Here is a 6,779-nt window from a genome sequence, read left to right as displayed (position 1 = left end):
AGTCTAGGTAATCTCAAGCTCCTTGGATTACTATAGCCAAATTGAGGATTTAAAACAAGTATTGCACCATTGAATTCTAATGATATGTTCATCAAAAGTCAAAGTGAGAAAACTTTAAGTCAACCATCTTTCCCTTATTGATTTTACACCAAATTCTTATTTTTGTTGCAATTGTCTATTTAAATCATAGTTAATTCTAGTTTGTATCAAGAATTCAAAACACCAAAACCCCCAATTTTATTTTTATTGTTATTTTACAAGTATTTTTACAAAGAGATTTTTCATAGAGTTAGAAATTGAACCAATCTCCGTGGATTCGATCCCTTTACCACTATACACTATTTTAGTGTGTAACATTTAGGGTTATTATTTGTGTTGGCCTCGACAACCACCAAATTTTTGGCGCCGTTGCCGGGGATTGGTTTATTTTTAATCAATTTGTTTCTCTATGCCTAGATCTCATTGTGCAGGTACTCAAATTTAAATTCCTGAAATTAAAAAAAAAAAAAAAAAGAAGAAGTATGGTTCGGAGATGAACACTCCTTGCACCGAAGAGCGACTTTCTGAGCTAGCTCAGTTAGTTATGATGATTGAAAGTGACCAAAGTGTGCAGCCCACACCTCTTCTTTGCGATTTTTGTGCCCAAAATGGACATCATTCCGACATGTGTTCATATTTACAAGGAGAATGGGGAGACGTGCAAGAGAAGGGAAGCTACTATTTGTCAAACCAATCGAGTTATGATCAACCTCAACATGATCAATGGTGGGACAACAACCAAGTTTGGGGAAATAACCAATACCAAAACCCATACCAAACTTGGGGAAATAACCAATACCCACCAACTCCATTGTTTCAAGAACCCTATCCTTACCCTCCTCAACAAACTGAAACGCCAAGCATGTCCTTAGAGGACATTGTTAAAAGCATTGCCACTTCTACCCAAATTTTTCAGGAAACAACTCAAGCTAGCCTCAAAAGCTTAGAGCAACAAATAACACAAATTGCTCAATCATTGAGTATAGTGGAAGCTCAACACAAATTACCATCTGAAGAGAGCCCATGTCATAACGCATGTTGCATTCCTTTGAAAGATGAGAAAACTTTTGATGGCTTAAGAGTGTTATATGAAGAAGAGGAAGAAGAAGTAGAAGTGGAAGAAGTTGTCAAAGAGGAAGAAGAAATTGAGAATGTTGTCAATGAAACTATAAATGAAGTAATAAGGGTTAATGGAAGAGAGATTGAGCCACCCACTACCAATGAGAAACTAACTCTAGTGGTAGAACAGTCACAAGATCCGGAAACGATAAATCTGTCGGACCCTTCAAAGGATACCTATCCCGAGAAAGAAGACGCCCAACCGGTCACCTACTCAACCACCATGTCAAAGAGGGAAGAGTTGGTCACCTTACTAAACAAGTACAAGAAAGAATATGGTTGGATGATTGCTATTATCAAAGGTCTGAGTCCGGTATGGTTCTCCCGTAAAAAGAAAGTCAAATACAAGAAAAGAGTCCCAATGGAGGTGCGGAAATTAAAAAATGTCGACACGGGGAAAACTTACAAGGTTAATGGACATCGATTGAAGCCATTCAATGAATTTTTTGATTCAAATGTCCAAGATGTTGTCCATTTGGACCCCCCAAAGTGTTAAAGTGAAGTTTGGAGGCGTCTCGCCAAAGACGTTAAAGAAGGGCATTTTTGGAAAGCATTGTGTTTTCGTGTTTTTAATTTGAATAAATGAGTTTGGAAGATATTTTTGGGATTCAAAAGAGTTGTTTTTGAAGAAATCAAGAGTTTCTAGGTGTTTGGGGCCTTTCAAAGCAAGAACGGGTGAAAAACGAAGAAAAATGAAGCAAAAATGAAGATCAGGATCAGGGGGTTGCGCGACCCGCGTGCTGTTGCGCGGGTGGGTTGCGCGGCCAGGTGTGATGAAGCGACATTGGCCCAAGACTTAACTGCAAGGTCTGCGCGACCCGCGTGCTACACTGCGCGACCCGCGCACTGTGCTGGGCAATTTGGGCTATTTTTGGCTATTATTTGACCAGGTGTTGACCAAAGGTTTTAATGAGTTGACCTTTTGACTTTTCTTGACCAACATTGACCGAAATTGACCCTTTTTGACCCATACATTAAAATGTTCAGCTTCTCTTCTTCTTCATTTAATCATCTTGACCTCCCACTCCATTCCTCTCATATAACCTTCCAGCACCCACCTCACTTGAAAATTCAAGATTGGCGGAGTTCTACCGGTCGTAATTTCACGAAACCACCGCCACAGACATTTCCCGCCGCCCGACCCTCCGATTTAGGTCCTTTCCGCCCTTTCCTTAAGCATTGAGGACAATGCTTGTTCTTAAGCTTGGGGTGGGGCATTTCCCTTTTTTTTCTTACTCTTTTTCATGCATTTTTAGTTAGGTTGCATAACATATTAGTTTAAGTTAATTTGCATTCATTTTTTTTATTTTATTAAATTTTTAAAAAGATTTTATTTTCTTCTTTTCTACTTTTTATTTTTTGCATAACATTTAGCTTAAGACATTAGCATTCATGCATTTTTGTTTTCTGTTTATTCTCACCTCTCTTGGATGCCATGGAACAGGTTCATAGTTATTGTATCATTATTGGTCCAGGATCTTGTTGCTATCTCACCCATCGAACCGGGACCACTAGCTGCAGTTTGGGATTTCATACTTGGGATCAGATGCTGGTAGCTTAAAGGGGTAAGTGATCATGGACAGGTAGTTTTCATGAAGAATTATGCATACAATACTAACAACTGTAGGATATACTATAGCAATGGGTGTTCTTAGCCTTGCGGTCACTACCGCGGAGAGGATCACACTTGATCATGTTTGAACTGTTAGGATGAAGCATTGGTGCTTGTCCCCGAGTAGAATCCATATCCGGTCTCTTTACATCACCATATCTTTTTGCGATTTTCTTAGAATTTAGAGTCTTTTAGTCCACATTTGGACATCTTCATTATCTTTGAAAAACCACAAGTTTGAAAAGGAGCCTACATTACATCTTTATGCTCCACACATGGTCATTTCCACACTTAGGCCATTCGGATTATATCATTACCCTTTCGGGTCCACCTACACACCTTTGGGAACCAAATTTTGAGTCAAAGGGTTTTATCATTACAAATTACAACAAAAAAAAAAAAAAAAAAAAAAAAAAAAAAAAAAAATACAAAATACAAAATACAAAATACAAAAAAAAAAATACAAAAAAAAAAAAAAAAAACAAAAACAAAAACAAAATGAAGCATGCAAATTTTCAGTCGCAACTATCTTAGATTGGTGGCCGGTTCAATTATTGAACAAATTTCCCAACATCTTGGTCACCCGACGTTTGATATTCATTTGTATAGATTTGTTTTATGGTATATAGATCGAGTTATATTTTTTTTCTTTCTCACAAATTGGTGATGTTGGAGAGACTGTCGAGTCGGATACTACGGGAGGTTTGGGCCAACACTAAGTGAACTGATTCCTACAACGGTGCCCGAGCGATTAAACCTAGTTACACATGAGAGAAACTGGCAAACGTGAGATCAGAGTGTACACTTAAAGAAGAGCTCTACCCGAGCCCATCCAGTTGCTTTCTCCCTACTACAGATGTTCTTCATTGTATACATGTTCCATTGAGGCTGCGACTGCTCATCCCTCCTTACTCACCTAAAGGAGTTGTCCTGGCTGTGATTTATGGTTCCATTGTCATCGGATGAAAAAGTTGTGAGATAGCAACGAAATCAATTCTGACCATGTTGACTAACGTCGAACAGGTTCCATGGTTCTACCCATTCTTTTTATTTCTAGGGTAGTTCATCCCAAGTTCATTTAGTCTTGTCTTACTTGAGGACAAGTAAGGTTTAAGCTTGGGGTGATTTGATAGCTTCATTTTATTTACTTATTTTTATAGTTTATTTTAGTACATTTCATTCGCATTTTAGTTAACTTTCATGCATATTTTCCCTTTTGTTATTTTTATGACCATTTCGGGGTACTTTCTAGTTTCTTGAGCATTATTGCAGATTTTCTTGGAAACTAGCGGGGCGGCACTCTTGCGAGGCGATTGGGCTTGAAGGGAATTGGAGATTTCATGCTTGATGGCTATGAAGGTGATTCATGGGGTGGACTTGTCAATTGCTTGAAGGCTTGGAAGAATTGAGCTTTAAATTTGAAAGATGCGGGGGAACATTCAAGCGTATGAAAATTATTAATCGGGCGAGTTCACGAGCTTTGGAGGATTTAGAGAGGTCAAATTGGGCTTTAAATGAAGAAAAACTTGAAGAAAATGGGCTAGGAGGTGATTGGATTCGATCTGGGCTAGTGGGATATGCTTTAGAGGCCCAAAATCTCAAAGGAGCCCATGTCAGGTACCACCCGCGCAACCCACCCGCGCAGCAGCACGCGGGTCGCGCAAGGCCCTGCAGGGGCAATTTCGGAAATCCTTCTTTTGAGCTATTTGAGGAAGGTTGGTGCCCATCTTTTGGATACACTTGCACATCCGATTTTTGAAGATTCTCTCTGGAGTTTTGGGGACTTTTGAAGGCCAAGAACCCTTGAAGAACATCATATTTTTACCTCTTGATTCTTGCTTAATGTTTGGTACAATTTTCTCTAACTTTGTTTCTTTGTGTTTAGCCATGCTTGGCTAAACTAATCTTGGTTGACTTTTGGTTAATCCTTTGAACTTTTGTTGAATGTTGAAGAATCCATGAACATGTTCTTGAATCTTTATGGGAATGTTTTGTGTTTTAACATCTTATCATTACTTGTATGTTTTAGTTCATGAGTTTAAATGTGTTTGTGGTGATTAGTTGGCTAATTTCTTGATTAAGTAAAGGATCCTCAAATTAGCAAGCAACAAATGATTTTTGTGTTGTTTTTGCTTCACACAATCATAAAAACATTTCCTCCAACATGGTGGTGAAAGCATTTGATCCCTCTTGGATTTGGTGACTTTTTGGTTCTTAATGCTAGTTGACTTTCACTAATTACATGCTATTTGGAATTAGTGACTTTGACTAAGGAAATTGTTATGAGCTTCTCTAGCCATTTCAACAATTAAGAAAAGTCTAGGTAATCTCAAGCTCCTTGGATTACTATAGCCAAATTGAGGATTTAAAACAAGTATTGCACCATTGAATTCTAATGATATGTTCATCAAAAGTCAAAGTGAGAAAACTTTAAGTCAACCATCTTTCCCTTATTGATTTTACACCAAATTCTTATTTTTGTTGCAATTGTCTATTTAAATCATAGTTAATTCTAGTTTGTATCAAGAATTCAAAACACCAAAACCCCCAATTTTATTTTTATTGTTATTTTACAAGTATTTTTACAAAGAGATTTTTCATAGAGTTAGAAATTGAACCAATCTCCGTGGATTCGATCCCTTTACCACTATACACTATTTTAGTGTGTAACATTTAGGGTTATTATTTGTGTTGGCCTCGACAACCACCAGATTGGCAGGCTATTATCGGAGATTTATCAGGGATTTCTCCAAGATCGTCGTGCCATTCACCAAGTTAACCCGGAAGGGTGTTGCTTTCTCATGGGGCCCAGAGCAGTAGGCCTCCTTCAAGACACTTAGCCAAAGGTTATGCGAAGCCCCGATGTTAGCCCTTCCGGAGGGAATAGAGGACTTCGTGGTATATTGCGATGCGTCGATATCAGGGTTGGGAGCGGTGCTTATGCATAGGGGGCACGTGATAGCATACGCATCGAGGCAGCTGAAGCCTCATGAGATAAAGTATCCCACCCACGATCTAGAGTTGAGAGTAGTAGTGTTCGCCCTCAAGATCTGGCGTCACTATCTGTATGGGGTCCGGTGTACCATATACACGGATCACAAGAGCCTGAAGTACTTGATGGATCAGCCCAACTTGAATATGCGGCAGAGGAGATGGTTGGACGTGGTAAAGGATTATGATTGCGAGATCCTGTACCACCCGAGTAAGGCTAATGTGGTAGTTGATGCCCTGAGTCGTAGGGCGGAAAGCACCCCGATGCGGGACATTTGCATGAGATTGATAGTAATGACTCCAGTGTTGGACACCATTCGAGGGGCCTAGGCTGAGGTTGTGAGACCAAAAAAGGGAGCGAGTTATCGGGCAGGTATCGGAGTTCGTTACCGATAGTCGAGGGCTTATGACATTTCAGGATCGGATTTGGGTACCGTTTGTGGGCGGGACGCGTACCATTTTGATGGAAGAGGCACATCGATCGAAGTTCTCGATCCATCCCAGGGCCACTAAGATGTATTTGGACCTAAAGAAGGAGTATTGGTGGCCCTGTACGAAGAGGGACGTCGTGTGGTTCGTTGAGAGGTGCCTAACTTGTCGTAGGGTTAATGTCGAGCACCAGAGACCGCATGGTAAGTTACAGCCGTTAGAGGTTCCCGAGTGGAAGTGGGAGCAGATTACTATGGATTTTATCACCAAATTGCCGAGGACTGCAAGGGGCGTTGATGTAATTTGGGTGATTGTTGATAGGTTGACGAAGAGCGCTCACTTCCTTGCTATTAGCGAGAGCTCTTCTACGGAGAGGCTGGCAGAGTTGTATGTGAGAGAGGTGGTATCGCGGCATGGAGTACCAATCTCAATTGTCTCAGATCGAGATGTGCGTTTCACTTCCAGATTTTGGAAGAAATTTCATGAGGAGTTGGGTACGAGGCTGAATTTTAGTACCGCATATCACCCACAGACCAACGGGCAGAGCAAGCGGACAATTCAGATGCTCGAGGACATGCTTCGAGCATGT

The sequence above is a fragment of the Lactuca saligna genome, chromosome 3 (genome assembly GCF_052625555.1).
Source record: "Lactuca saligna cultivar CGN05327 chromosome 3, ASM5262555v1, whole genome shotgun sequence".
NCBI lineage: Eukaryota > Viridiplantae > Streptophyta > Magnoliopsida > Asterales > Asteraceae > Lactuca > Lactuca saligna.
This window is presented reverse-complemented; position numbering follows the sequence as displayed.